The sequence below is a fragment of the Ctenopharyngodon idella genome, chromosome 16, assembly GCF_019924925.1.
Source record: "Ctenopharyngodon idella isolate HZGC_01 chromosome 16, HZGC01, whole genome shotgun sequence".
Taxonomy (NCBI): Eukaryota; Metazoa; Chordata; class Actinopteri; order Cypriniformes; family Xenocyprididae; genus Ctenopharyngodon; species Ctenopharyngodon idella.
Genome location: NC_067235.1, coordinates 16,727,561 through 16,743,507, shown reverse-complemented (window position 1 = coordinate 16,743,507; position 15,947 = coordinate 16,727,561). Strand labels below are relative to the sequence as shown.

Genomic DNA, 15,947 nt, shown 5'->3' with positions numbered 1-15,947 from the left:
TTAACTGGATTGAGTTATTTTAATAGTTATCACCATTGTTTGTGTAGCAGAGGAGTGCATGGCATATTGTCCGCAGCAACCTATTCTTATTCATGTCTTTAAAAAAGATGTGCTACTTAAAAAAATATAGGCCTATGTTAACAGTATTAGGCCTACGTGATGTTTGAGTAGATTTTAAGGTTTGATTCATTAATGAATCTACCTGAATAAATCTAATCTCCTAAATTATTTAATCTATGATACAATTATTTATTTATTTTGTGAAATGTGCTTTTTTATTTTAGGTTGACTCTCAAAAGTGTGTGATTTAGAGTAAATGGAAATGACCTGCTTTTGACTTTGAGTTATGTTGTACAATTAAAAGACTATGCTGCTATAACAGCACATAGGAACAAACCTGTTACTACATTAGCAATAGCAAAGTTATTGCTCACTGAACAAAGCAACATGCTTCATTTTACTAGTACATGCAGTTATTCTCAATCTAACAAAGCTCTACTCTTCTGCACAATGGTAACGATCAAAACTTAAACAAAACAGAAACTCTTTCAAATGTCATACATAACTGAACATTAAACATTTTCCCCTTCACTCAAAAACACATAAAATAACACTTAATTTCAAAACTCTCCATTTGCAGCGATATGCAAAGCATGCTGGGAACTAACAATGGTGTCTCTAAATAAAACCGAATAATTGAACTAATTCTCTTAAAATCAATAGGTAGGCTTCTTTTCTTAATTTTTAGCTAAATCGGTTCCTCAATTCAAGCCTCAAAACTGCTTACGTTTCTTTAAAAAAATTAGGAAAATGTATGTTTGGTTTATTAGTGAAATGTTCTCAATATTTTATATACAACACCGAACCACAATTTTATTAATAAAATATACACACTATTTTTAATTATCACCTTAATTTTTAAATGAAAATTACAATACCGATTATTCATTTTTACAGCGGGCAGTTGACACAGCTTTTTTCAGTTATGAGCGTGAATGAATTTCCCTAATGTTGATCAAAGTTTTTCGTTTCACTGTTTGAGGATTTTTCAGTTATGAGTGTGAACGACTCTTTGAAGGTTGATCAATGTTTTTTCTGTTTTACTAGTTTGTAAGAGGCTTTTGAGTTATGCATATGCATATTTAGTAGCGCTATTCTAAATTTCATACGAGCCTAGACCACAAAACAAAAGGCCTACTAAATACGATTGATTCCTATAATGCTGTGTCGCAATATCTGGATGATAAAAAGCTTCCTGAGCATCAATGAATATTTGCACCTTTTCTAATAGTTGTATTAGTTGTATAGCAGTCCTTTGGATCTCAATATTAGTTTATGGAGCATTTTTCTGAAGAACAGTGGGCAGTTTTAACTGCTCAGCTCAGGACAAACAAGGGAGTCGTGAACAACTATCATCACAAAACATACAAATGTTGATCATAACAACACATAAGAATCGAGAGGTCATTTGACTGGTCATTCAGCTGAAAATTGAAAATTTGCAATTTATGAAATCTCTAAAAAAAAAAAAAAGCACTTTGTATATTATAGAAGGTGTAGGCCTAGGCCTTTAAAAACGTAATGACATCATTTGAAAACAGCAAAGAGTGCAATATGATGATAAAAATATTTTAGAGATATGCATGCTGAGCAAAACTATTCAATATTTCACTAGAAAAATTACATAATTTGTAAAAGTTCTATTTTATTTCCACAATTTTCATGGCCTGAAAATTACAATTTTAAAATTCCCTGAAATGGTTTTGAGTCAATGATTTGAGCGCGTTGACTAGAGACTAACGCATTGTGACAGCTGTCATTTGCATGTGATTGTTGTGAGATGGTCAGTTTCTGTCCTGAGAACTGATCAGCCTCTGAAAACTCAGAAAACGTTTCCATGAAGAGCGGGCGCAATCCCGTAAAGAACGAACGATAAAAAGTGCTGAGCGTGTCTTGGATGGAGAGCAGTAAAGCGAGCAAAATAGGCCACACCACACAATGTAGTAGCCTAATTCGCACATGTAACTCATTTAATTGTTATAATTAAAAATAAAATAAAATAAAATAAAACACTGCATGCGGTGAGGGGGAGGGCACAAGGAAAATATGATTTCAATATAATATTCCTTATAATAATATAAATATTTGCAATTCTGATCAATGTCTTTCTGAAAACAAAGCTGGTAATATTTAGTTAGGTGAAATCACGGAGTCATTGCAGTGGTAGGCTATTGTACTTATGGGTGACAAAAAGGACGACCACATCACGGGACTTTTTTTAATATTTATTTGATTTTATCATAATTTACAGCCCCCAGCTCTTTCAGACAGCAAGAATAGTCTACCTCTTGAATGAAAATATTTTGCAATGGTGCTATAATTTGTGAATCCTCTGAACCAATTTAATTGCACACAGATCCTACACAAAACGGCCCAGCAGCGCTTTCATCTGCTGGTGTCAGTGCTGAATCCTCTGGTTCTCCTCATCCTCCAATAACTCTGCATGTTTTCCTCTTGACTACTATCCAAATGCCCTCCATCTCGTGAACCTCTCCCAGGTCTAAAAAAAAAAAAAAAAAATCTATTAAGCAAATTTTTTTTTTTTTCACATGTCCTTGCATGTTTGAAAAATGGAACAATTACACTTTCAAACTATAGCTTTTCAATATGTCAACAGAATGTCTACAGATATGTCTTAATAGTTTATTTTTATTTTTTAGAAGACAATAGCCTACTTTAAAACAGGAACGACGCTCGGAAACCCAACAAGAAAACAGTCTGCCAACACAGGTTGCATATAGGCTATTTTTATCTATCTATCTATCTATCTATCTATCTATCTATCTATCTATTTATTTATTTAATTAATTAAACTCTTTTTTTTTTAAATAATTAAAATTTCAAAATGGTTTATAGCCTAGCCTATGTCCCTATGAGAATGTCCCACCATAACGATGCATCTCAGCCTGAATTAGGCCTACTTAAACGTCTGTGTTCTATATAAGCGAGACTGAGCGAGTGTTTTTACGAGTTGTTAATGCTTTGATATATACGCTACTGAATAGCCTATTCGTAAATGACAAGTTCCAGAAGGAAGGAAAGTGGAATGAGATGTAACTCAGAAGGTTCCAGCATCTGAGCTATAAGCTAAATGTTTATGGACCTGTTTGTAGTGCCAGTGTTAATGTTCTATCTATCTATCTATCTATCTATCTAGATTAAAGGCTTTCTTTGCGCAAAATTGCTAAACGGATTCTCCCAGCAGAATCGTTACGGCTGACAATATGGGATCTGTATGAGGATGTTTATAGGGACCCAGTAAAGTAAAAGGAGGTGTACTTCTTTCTTTCTTTTTTAATCTCGCGCTAATAATAAGGCTTTTTTGGCGATTTTTATTTATTTATTTATTTATTTTTTTAATTCGTTTTGGTACTATTTGCACATGTAAGGTGTAGCTATATTTTCAAAACTCTTAATACAAAAATCGAAACTGATCACACTTGTAATACAACTAATCTGGTGCTTTCATTCTGGTAGTATATATTTTCATTCTACATAATCACTGTTTCAGAACACAAGATCATTGTGATATGTAATGTAATGTTCAAGCACGTGGCTCAAGTTACTGTAAAGACCGCCCACCCTCAAATATAGAGAGCCACCGCGGCCGCTGTGCCTTTTTATTTTTTTACATCTTTGAGGCTCGACCGGGTGGAACAGGCTTCATAACAGCAGCGATCTTTGCGATGGCCAGTGTCAAGACGATTCTGTTTGTAATAATATTTGTTCTTTTCCTTGTAAAGTCTTCGGGATCTAACGGTAAGAGTTTTTCCACTGTTACAAACATTTATTTGTTCTTAACATGTGTGGTGAACTCCGTACATTGATCATTACGTAGTGCCAACATCACTGATGAATCCTAGAAGAATTTTAAATGTGTGTTTTAAATGGGCTAATTAAATGGAATCTTGTATTTCGGATCAGATTGCCCTGCAAATCAGGAAATATCATGCGACAGCCTGCGCTCGTCCAAGGGATTTACATACACCGTGCCATCAAACATCACGTGCTTTAGAAGTTGCAACGAACAAGGATGGTACTTTCAGGTCGTTTGATGTTCCGGATTTAATCGATACATTTCTCATTTTAAAACAGTCAAATGTTTTGTAATTGCTCAGTTTGCTTTTTTTTTTTTTTTTTTTTTGTATAGAACGGGACGTTTATTGTAGATTCAACCCCGAATGCCGGTGGAAAAAAGTTACAGATTGTAGTGGATGTGACGCCTCAGAACCTGACAGTCAGTGCCTGCGAGAAACTGCAATGGCAACTTAACTGTGGCACGGTAGGAACAATGAATGTGCGTTTCATTTACACACTAATAAATACGCAGCACACTTGTTTGTCAATGCAGTGTGCTTCATTGTCATGCCATTAGGACAGGCGAGGTTCTAAAAATATAATCTTTCTTCTGTTACAGTGTATGTGTACTATCAATTTTACAGGTAAGCATAATGAATCCTCACACCATACATGCTCTAGAAACGAAAACTTTTTATAAATAATGCTTTTGCCTGAATTTATCTAACGTTACAGATATGAAACATTCACCAGCACATGACCCCCGAGACGAACAAGATGGCAACAATAATGACAACGGTAAAAGCAAGGCTTTAGTCTGTAAATTTTTTGATGTTAGTTCACCTTGCTATTTGATTACTCTAATCCTGATTACACTTATCTTTTGCTGTTTTTTACATGTATATTCAGCAGGTTTTTCTCCGTGGGGGATTGTTTTAATTGGGAGTTTTAGTGCTGGTGCATTTATCACCCTTTTGTTTTGCTCTGTCAGAAAAATAAAAAGGTGAGCGCTTTAAAGTTGGATATAATATGTAATGTTGTCCTCTGTCTCATTAGAAGAAATAAAGACCATTACAGTTCAATCATATAATGTATGTAGATTTTTGTCTAGGTCATGTTTTACTTTCATGGAAAGACTTCTGCCTTTTTTGCTACAGGGCAAATTGCTGCAGTGACTCAAAACAAGACGATGTGATATAGTGGTCAATGCTTTGTGCCTTCAAGCAAATCATCCCAGCTTTCTCCAAAGAGACTGACCCTGTAATACATGTTCTGTGAGTCACATTGTAAAAAGCACTAAAAAAAGCAATAATCACTATGTACTGTAAGTTCTTTATTTCCACTCTTTATTTCCACTCATTTATTTCTTGTATAATTTTCACAAATATATTGTTTTAGTAGCTTTTAGTATCTCATCTTTATAGATTGTATTTGTAGGGCTTTGTGTTTGTCTTTTAATCCAAATATAAACTTAAAAGGAAAGTTCACCCTATAATGAAAATTAAGTCATAATTTACTCACCCTGCTGGTTGCTGTATGCCATTCTCACACTCGTCCTGGAAGTAAATAGTGACCGGGGTCAAGCTTTTTAACAAAGACGCAACACAATAGTATCACAGAATGGTCTCATAAAAAGCTTGATGCTGGTCGCTATTTGTTGCCATTATATGGATGAGTGCAAGTGGGACATTTTAAAACATTTTTTTTTTTTTTTTTAATTCTCCTTTTGTGGTCCAAAGAAGAAAGAAAAGCATACTGCATTTGAACAACAGCAGGGTGAGTAAATGATGACTTAATTTTCATTTTAGGATGAACTATCCATTTAACTGTGTCCTGTGCTACAAAGGCTGTACCGTAGAGCATTATCTAAAACTAATTTTGATAATAATGTTGAAGTAGCTTTTATATAGCTCTATATAATATAAATACTATATACCAAGGGCGCGCAGTCCTTATAAGCCTTGAATGCTCTGCATACACAAGCAATTTGAGAGAATGAGTTTGTGGACTCGCTAATTTATATGAACTCTCTAAATTACTATAAAATCCTTTAACATTTGAGGTGTAACATAAAGCTTACATAATAAAATGTTGGTAATACATATTGGGGGGGGGGGGTTAATCAGCATACCTGTTTAAAGAAGTCACCATCGCTCACCACTGATATATTCTATCCTTTTCTATTCTATTCTATTCTTTCACAGACAAGGCTTAAGCCTAGTCCCAGACTAAAATGCAGGTTTGAGCTGTTTTAACTGAAAGCATATTGCACTGACATATCTTAAAATATGTCATTGTTTTATCTCAAGATGCACTCCAGTTAATGTTTTTTTCTAAGGCATGTTTATAAAAATGACTTAAATGTCCTAATTGAACCAAGGCCTAATCCTGGCTTAATCTAAACCCTGTCTATGATACTGGGCCTATATATATTAAGTAAATTAGTTTCCTAATCAGGTGATGATACTAAATCCCATACAAAATGTCAGTTTTGTATAACTTTATAAAACTCATAAACTGTAAGTAGCATGGCACACAGTCATAATCCAAATTATTATACAATAATAATCCAATTTCACTCTGACAGTATTTAAGTCACTGAAGATTTTCTCATAGCTGGTCCTACTTTTCTGTGGTCAGGGGGCAGACAGCTTTCTGTTTCCCCACTGGTAGTATTTGCATCACACTGTTCATTTGCATAAACTTTTCCACCAGAAATAACAATCTCAATGAAAATGAATGATGTCTGTTTGTTTAGTCAGTGTAAACCTGCGAAGTAACTGTACAACCAGGGAAAGTATTTCAATTGCCGCTGTGAAAGCAAAATGCAACGAAATGCTTTGCCAGTGAGTACAGACATCTAATGCATTATTAATTTAATTTAATCTGCTAGAAGGCTCTTAAAGGAACACTCCACTTTTTTTGAAAATAGGCTCATTTTCCAACTCCCCTAGAGTTAAACAGTTGAGTTTTACCATTTTCGAATCCATTCAGCCGATCTCCGGGTCTGGCGGTACCACTTTCAGCATAGCTTAGCATAGTTCATTGAATGTGATTAGACCGTTAGAATCTCGCTCAAAAATGACCAAAGAGTTTCAATATTTTTCCTATTTAAAACTTGACTCTTCTGTAGTTACATCATGTACTAAGACTGACGGAACTATACTCTCATTCCGGTGTAATAATCAAGGAACTTTGCTGCCATACCATGGGTGCAGCAGGCGCAATGATATTACGCAGCCCCTGCTTGCACAGGGAGCGTGCCTTGCAACCATGGAGACATTTGTGAGAGACGCTGTGCAATATCATTGCGCCTGCTGCACACATGGTACGGCAGAAAAGTTCCTTGATTATTACGCCGGAATGAGAGTATAGTTCCTAGTCATATTGGCCTAGAAAATCGCAACTTTTCATTTTCCGTCGGTCTTAGTACACAATGTAACTACAGAAGAGTCAAGTTTTAAATAGGAAAAATATCGAAACTCTTTGGTCATTTTTGAGCGAGATGCTAACGGTCTAATCAGATTCAATGAACTATGCTAAGCTATACTAAAAGTGGTACCTCCAGACCCGGAGTTCGGCTGAATGGATTCGAAAACAGTAAAACTCAACTGTTTAACTCTAGGGGAGTTGGAAAATGAGCCTATTTTCAAAAAAAGTGGAGTGTTCCTTTAACCTTATAGCAAGCTTGTCACTGGGACAGTGAACTCATTGTCTGCCCCTAAACAGCATATTAGTACCTTAAGAGCTAGATCAAGTATACAGGTGTACTTTAGAGGCTACTGCTGTTGAGTTTTTTTGTTTTTTTTTCTGAAAGTGAACTGTCATACATAAAAATATACAGACAGTACTGTATGTATACCCAAAATAAATCAAAATGTTTGTGTGTTGCTGTGTGCCAAGCCATATCTGATACTCATATACTCATTATATTGGGTACTATTGATTTGTTGGTTGCACTTCATTTTACAGTATAAGCACTTATGTACATTTACAGTGTACTTACCTAAGAAAGTACTGTAATATAAGGTAACTACATGGGTTAGGATTAGGTTTAGGGGTAGGTTCAGGGTTATTATGTAGTTATTACCTAGTTATTGCAATTACTATAATAAGTACACATGTACATAGGGAGCAGGACTGTAAAATAAAGTGCTAAGGATTTGTCTATACTGAACACCATAACTGAAAGGATGATGTTACACTTTGTCATTTTATTTGTAATAATATGATATTGATCAATAATTGTAAAAGTTTAGTGTCAGCTGCCATTGTGTTGTGAGATGAAATTTGCACTTCTAAGACAATTATACAAAATGTATCACATTTCTGTCATCAGTTGTAAACATTATACTTATCTTGAATGTGTATTTTTACATATTTTAGTGTAATGTAGTATATCTTTAGTATATTTAGTTTTGCCTTTGCTATCCAGTTGATTTATTAAAGGGATTTTTGTTAATAAAATCTGATAAGACCTTCCATGCCTTGTGAAGTTACTTCCTTGGTTTTCCATTTTAAAACTTTAGTGTTTTCCTTTCTTTTGAAGTGCTGAGAAATGCAAAAATTCAAAATGCCTTACACTTCAATCCACCTATCTTTCTTCTGATTTGGTTATTTAAAATATATCTGTGTAAAATATATCAGCAGTGTCTTGCTGGTCTAACACGATTTTATTTCCTTGTACTTGGTAAATAAAACATCATATGAATAAACCATATGTTCCAGTCTACAACCAACAGATAGGTCTTTATATTTGGTAGCTTAAGCTTAACAGCTTATGTGTTTACACCATGAACATCTGCTTTTCATAAAGAGCATCTCCACAACTGCTACAAGTGACAAGCTTTGTCAGGAATTCACACTGTTAACTGTTTAGACACATCTGCTAAAGTACAAACGGGCTCATCCTTTAGTCTGAGAAGGTTTTTTTCAGGCATTACTATTCACTTTCACCAAAACCAAATTCTGATATACTTTAGTTTTTCCTGGTTTTAACCAGACCAACATTATTCAGAAATCAAAACCCAGTTTACTGCATGTTTGTCCCTCTGCTACACTGTAAGACTTTTGTAACTGGGAATCATTTCACCTGTACTTTGCTAATAAATACCCAATTAACAAAATGTATTAATAAAATACCTGATTAACAAAACAAGAGAATGTGTTAATCCGAATTAGGCAAACGATACAGCGTTATAATAATAATAATAATAATAATAATGGTCAGAAATTATTGTTATATTTTTAGGACAAGAACTTAAATACATTTTAAGGGATTTTTTCCCCTATATATTCTGATATATAAAAGCCAATAAAAAGTTTCTTCCTGGTTAGGTCATAAGTGGATAATTTGTTTCTTATAATTTTGATGGTGAATTTGCCTGAACAATTGGCTACAATGATTTTAGCAAAAAGGAGAATTTGCTTGCAATGACTGTTTAAGAAAAGAGATCTCACGCAGAGTGAGACATTGTGAGATCATGCTGGTTAACTATAATTTTGGCACATAAAAGAATGGACCTTTTCACAGACTGATGAAGTATTTTAACAGTCATCAACATCGTAATTCATGCAAAGTTTTTTTTTTTTTTTTTTTTTTTAAATATATGTACTAACTAGGGCTGTGAATCTTTGGGTAGACAGTGAATAGATTCGATTCACGATTCATAGGTGTTCGATTCGATTCAAGAACGATTTTTGCAAATTCAGAACGATTCGATTTGAGACGATTCACATTAAAAATTCGATGCGATGCGATTCTGCATTTTTATATGCATTCATTACGGTTATTGAAATGTTTCCCCCAATGTGTCTTAGTCAGGGTGTGAATTACACAGCGACCTTCAGGAGGTCAGAGAGTAAGGGCAAAAAACAACCTTTTGTCCATTGTTAATGTTAGTTCATGTTAGTTCTTAATGATGCTACATAACTTTATTTTAATAGCCTAAAAATTGGCATTTGTAGAAATAAGCCAAAATTTTAAAAGTCTTAAAAAGTGTTGTTAGGCCTAGTTCATGTTAAACTATAGTGTAGGATAGTGTTAATGGCTACACAACCTTATTAAAGTGTTCCAGGTACATTAAACATACTAATGCTTTCATGGAGAGACTACCTTAGAATATCGTGCACATTCCCAACTAATCCTAAACTAACTTTTCTTCACGGATAGTTATAAAAGCCCTCTTTGTTCTCTTTATACGGAACATTTTCCTTAAGATGATTCTGAAAGAAAACGCGCTGGGTTTCTACTGTTGCTATAGTAACAAAAGCAGCTTTAATGCGCATCTGATTGATAGATAAACCGCGCGCTCTTATTTCAGTATTGTTAATGTTGTAGTTATTTCAGCAGTTTCCTTCGCACATTCAGTTTAACAGCACTAAGTTAAATTTCATTTATCATTCATTGGAACTGTGCGTATGTATTTTAGACACTTACATTATGTGTTTGCTCCGTCCATGCAATGCGCGCCTTTGAATAAGCGGGGTTTTACTTCAACTGCTCAGGTAATGTCAATGGTATGACCCACTTCCGTAAAACTTCAGTATTTTATCTTATATAATATAACGGTGACGTTTCAACGCAATAAAAGCGTTTTATTTCAACAGTAGTGACCACGCAATGATTTGTCAGCTTTATCATCTGCTCATGTGAATAGCAGTGGCCGTCCTGAGGAGAGCTCAAACGTGGGCTGCTCAAAAATGTGTCGATGAGGGGTACGGACGGAGCGCGAGAGCAATCCAGTGAAAGGCGGTAAAGAGTGCAGCGCGTGTCTGTGAAGGAGATTCTGTATGAGCGCGAATGACGGCGCACAACGTCTCCCATCAATTCGCGCATGTAGTAATTTAATGTTTATATATTTTAAAGCATTGAATCGCTATAGAATCGCGATTAATCCGATTCTTAGCATTTTACATCGATTATCGACCGAAATTAACGATTCACGATTCAAAAAACATGTTTCAAGATCGATGCATATGCATCGTCAGGATTTGTAATCGAAGCATCGAGAAAACGAGTGAATCGTTACACCCCTAGTACTAACACTATACTTTGTATTATATTACCTTTGCATCAGATTAGAAAAAAATAGTTAATGCTGTTGTGAGGGTGTTTCTAATACAGCGGCTGTGAGAATGACGGTAAAATTTACGTCTTTCTCTCTTCTGACTGCCGTTATAATCTCTCTTTATTTTTCTCCTCTTTTTGAAAGTTGTGAAAACACTATTTAAGGGAGATTTTCTTTTGCTATTTGAGCAAATGGGAACACACACAAAAAAAATATATATATATTTAATGTAGTCTCTCATTCACCACTGTCTAGAAGTTTAACTTCTGATTCTTCTGAGAAACCAGGAAATGGGTCCAATATGGCTCAAGTTAAAGTTGTTAAAGTGGCCAGGCTCGCTGCAGGGTTAAGGCTTTACTGTAACCTTGGTAACAGAATCAAACTCATGTAAACAAATCGGTGTGGTAAACAGCATTGCCACACCCATTTATTAGAAAGAGGATGAATGAAAAGAAGCAACAGGGGAAATCACCTTCCAAGTGTTACACACCAGTACAATAAAAAGTTAAAAATATCTGACAGGGCGAATTCTTGGTTACTGTAGGAATGTGCACTGAAAAATTCCATATCAGATAGATGAGCGTTGGGTCTTAGTGTAGGTTGGGCCAGTGGTGAACAACATATCTGAGGAGGAATGTTCAACTGACTGGCCATATGAAAACTTCTGTATGCAGGCAGTAATGCTAACTTGGACAGCAAAAGTGTGGTAAAATAATAAAAAGGAGTTGATTAAAGTCTGTTTAATTCTTACATGATGCTCTATATCAACACTGGCTTTTCACTTTTTAATATCACTGACTTTAAATATTCACATGCACTACATTTATGTTCATACTAATGAAGCTGTACATTTGCAGTGATTACATTTCTATTTATTTTCTAGTTATTTGTATCTAGCTGCATGTTTGTACTTCTATTTTATATGTGGTGTCTAACATCAGCAATGGCTACACCTAAAAGAAATTTGAGATAGCAAATAAAAATCTGTTCTAATCCTGACTTTGAAATTCGAATTAGCAATTGTAAACAAATGCTTGTGGTTTCATTGCAAACATGACATTAACCTAAATCTGTAATCAGATATATAGTAAAAGACACTGTGAGATAGATACTGTGATCAAGGATAATGTAATCATGCTGTCCTCTTCACAGTAATGCTCACCAAATTTTCTGTTTCAGAACAGGAACTGAGGAGGGTGAGACACGTGGTTATTTTTGTGTGCGTATCATCAGAAGGCCTTACCATAGAAAGGTCAAATATCACTACCTACATAGAACTTTCTAAGAAACCAGTCTATTCAAAATGCACAGTCTATGTTGACAAAGTCATTGGGGTGGATCACATGTATTAAAATGTGTTGGGCAGTTTAAAGATAAGTAAAAAAAAAAAAAAAAAAAAAAAGTAATCTCCTTGTGTCATGGAGTCACAGCCTGCACCCTCCAATAACAACACATCGTCACCAGATCAGCATGCTCCTCCCACTCGTTCACAATCCCCGGAGTTCTGAGCACCTGCACCTCATCATCACCTCACAATATATATTATATATATATATAATATATTGTGAACTAATGTTAGTTATTTTGGAATAAACGTAAAAATGCGTAAAAACACTAACTTGATGAAATTTATACTTGGTTTTAATAAACAGAAAATTACATAGTGTAAAAATACAAAATAGAATTATATTTGGTCTCTCTTTTTTATGTAATGTGTATTTAACCAGGAAAATTGTGTAACAGGGACACAAATTTACATTTGATATATAAAAAAATTGAGGACTTGCTTCCTCATTTTAAAACACCACCGCACACCACTGACTCAGCTCTATATTTCTTCGCGCCCTGACGAAACCTACCAATTTACAAAATTAACAGAATGCATAGCTGATATAAAAAAATGAATGACTAGTAATTTCCTACTTCTAAATTCTGAAAAAAAAAAAAAAAAAACCAGATTCTAATTATTGGATCAAAAACCTCTGTATGTAATAACCTAGAGTACTGTCTAATGCTTGATGGCTGCTCTATTAAGTCTTAGTCATCAGTTAGGAACCTGGGTGTGCTCTTTGATTCCAGTCTTTCATTTGAAAGCCACATTTCTAGCATCTGTAAAACTGCATTCTTCCATCTTAAAAATATATCTAAACTATGACACGCCCACTCTCAACGACAAATGCAGAACAGTTAGTTCATGAGTTCATGACCTCAAGGCTAGTAGTTGTAATGCTCTACTGGGTGGTTGCCCTGCATGCTTAATAAACAAACTCCAGCTGGACCAAAACAAATCAGCTAGAGTTCTTATTAGAACCAGGAAGTATGACCATATTTGCCCGGTTCTGTCAACACTGCATTGGCTCCCTATTAAACACTGTATGCATTTTAAAATCTTGCTAATTACTTACAAAGCACTAAATGGTTTAGCTCCCCAGTACTTGAGCGAGCTCTTAACGCATTATAGTCCTTCACTTCTATTGCTATCTCAAAATTCTGGCCAGTTGATACCTAGAATATCAAAATCAACCGCAGGCGGTAGATCCTTTTCCTATTTAGCACCTAATCTTTGGAACAGTGGCATCTACGCTAATATTAGTCTCTCTGTTAATCCTGAGGTTTACCGTAGTCAGCTGGATCCGGGCCGTATCCTGATCAGAAGGAGGACCTGCGCCCAAACAAGACCATAACGCATCCCAGAAGTGTCAGCTGAGATTGTGTCAACTAGACCATCCCCTGTGAAGTCCTTATCAACATGACAGCCAGTGGCATATATCCTAGACAAACTCGTCTCCATACCAGTGTGATGAATCCAATCTTCAACCAGATGGAACTGGATTAAATATTTTGAACGTTCTGATCCCAATCGGACTTCTGACCTATAATGCCGAATCATAAATTCATGCACTGTTCGTTTGTTAGCCAGAGGAGAACTGGGACCCCTCACAGAGCCTGGTTACTTCCAAGGCTTTTTTTTTTCTGAACTAAATTAATATCTAATAATTTTTACAATGGAAATGAATGAATACTGAACTTACTAAAGCTGGACAATGACTGGACAATTTTCTTCTAAAGCTGCTGTAGAGCCAAAACAAACTTTGTTACATTATTGTCCTGCTATCATTGTAAAGCTGCTTTGAAACAATCTGCATTGTAAAAAGCGCTATATGAATAAAGGTGACTTGAGATACCCCCAACTTTAATTTTCCTCTTGACCATAGATGCCACTAAATCTCATTTCAAAGCATTTATTGAATGGTTGCTCTTATTTGGTCTGATATGTACAACTGAAGAAATTATATAGTCTAATTATTTGGACTTTTGAATTATGAACTGAAGCAAGATAAAACTGTTGTATTTCAGAACATGTTAAAGTCCTGCATGGGTTCTGTGTTCCACCACATATCCTGCAACTTATGTACGGTGATGAAACAGCTTACACAATAAGGGATGACATTTCCTTAACCTCTGCTCTTAGAAGTATGTTTTGTGAATCAGAGGCCATTCTCTTTCATTCAGAGAAATGAGTCACCCGTGCCAGAGAGAAATTCCCTGAGTGTGTGCTGAGTTCCCTGCAGGCTATATTGACCAAGCAAAATTCATTTATAATAAATTTCTCATTCTATTCAAAGGTCAACAATAAGTTTTGAGCCTTGTTGTTCTGATTTTTACATTCTTAGATTGATTTTGCAATGCATTTTGGATGCAGGTGCAGGTGTGGGTCATACAGTGGGTACGGAAAGTATTCAGACCCCCTTGAATTTTTCACTCTTTGTTATATTGCAGCCATTTGCTAAAATCATTTAAGTTCATTTTTTTTCCTCATTAATGTACACACAGCACCCCATATTGACAGAAAAACACAAAATTGTTGACATTTTTGCAGATTTATTAAAAAAGAAAAACTGAAATATCACATGGTCCTAAGTATTCAGACCCTTTTGCTCAGTATTTAGTAGAAGCACCCTTTTGATCTAATGAGCTTTTTGGGAAAGATGCAACAAGTTTTTCACACCTGGATTTGGGGATCCTCTGCCATTCCTCCTTGCATATCCTCTCCAGTTGTGTCAGGTTGGATGGTAAACGTTGGTGGACAGCCATTTTTAGGTCTCTCCAGAGATGCTCAATTGGGTTTAAGTCAGGGCTCTGGCTGGGCCATTCAAGAACAGTCAGGGAGTTGTTGTGAAGCCACTCCTTCGTTATTTTAGTTGTGTGCTTAGGGTCATTGTTTTGTTGGAAGGTAAACCTTCGGCCCAGTCTGAGGTCCTGAGCACTCTGGAGAAGGTTTTCGTCCAGGATACCCCTGTACTTGGCCGCATTCATCTTTCCCTCGATTGCAACCAGTCGTCCTGTCCCTGCGGCTGAAAAACACCCCCACAGCATGATGCTGCCACCACCATGCTTCACTGTTGGGACTGTATTGGACAAGTGATGAGCAGTGCCTGGTTTTCTCCACACATACCGCTTAGAATTAAGGCCAAAAAGTTCTATCTTGGTCTCATCAGACCAGAGAATCTTATTTCTCACCATCTTTAGCAAACTCCATGCGGGCTTTCATGTGTCTTGCACTGAGGAGAGGCTTCTGTCGGGCCACTCTGCCATAAAGCCCCGACTGGTGGAGGGCTGCAGTGATGGTTGACTTTCTACAACTTTCTCCCATCTCCTGACTGCATCTCTGGAGCTCAGCCACAGTGATCTTTGGGATCTTCTTTACCTCTCTCACCAAGGCTCTTCTCCCCCGATAGCTCAGTTTGGCCGGACGGCCAGCTCTAGGAAGGGTTCTGGTCATCCCAAACGTCTTCCATTTAAGGATTATGGAGGCCACTGTGCTCTTAGGAACCTTAAGTGCAGCAGAAATTTTTTTGTAACCTTGGCCAGATCTGTGCCTTGCCACAATTCTGTCTCTGAGCTCTTCAGGCAGTTCCTTTGACCTCATGATTCTCATTTGCTCTGACATGCACTGTGAGCTGTAAGGTCTTATATAGACAGGTGTGTGGCTTTCCTAATCAAGTCCAATCAGTATAA

At 36.0% G+C, this 15,947-nt stretch overlaps 2 long non-coding RNA genes across 5 annotated transcripts in view; one reads left to right on the top strand and one right to left on the bottom strand.

Annotated features, from left to right (window-relative positions):
- Positions 1 to 2,105: 2,105 nt before the first annotated feature.
- Positions 2,106 to 15,947, bottom strand: part of LOC127497049 (uncharacterized) — a 65,997-nt gene continuing 52,155 nt past the window's right edge. Inside the window, exon 5 of one of the 2 annotated variants that reach the window (XR_007925438.1) lies at positions 2,106 to 2,560. This is a non-coding gene — a long non-coding RNA (uncharacterized LOC127497049). The remainder of the gene's footprint in view (positions 2,561 to 15,947) is intronic. The other variant, XR_007925437.1, reaches the window with a different exon arrangement.
- Positions 3,617 to 5,265, top strand: LOC127497048 (uncharacterized). 3 transcript variants are annotated; one of them, XR_007925434.1, is made up of 7 exons: positions 3,617 to 3,819; positions 3,985 to 4,106; positions 4,211 to 4,342; positions 4,478 to 4,502; positions 4,594 to 4,656; positions 4,771 to 4,861; positions 5,016 to 5,265. It is a non-coding gene; the product is annotated as an uncharacterized LOC127497048 (long non-coding RNA). The 3 variants fall into 3 exon arrangements; XR_007925435.1 differs by having other exon boundaries at positions 4,768 to 4,861; XR_007925436.1 differs by having other exon boundaries at positions 4,211 to 4,357.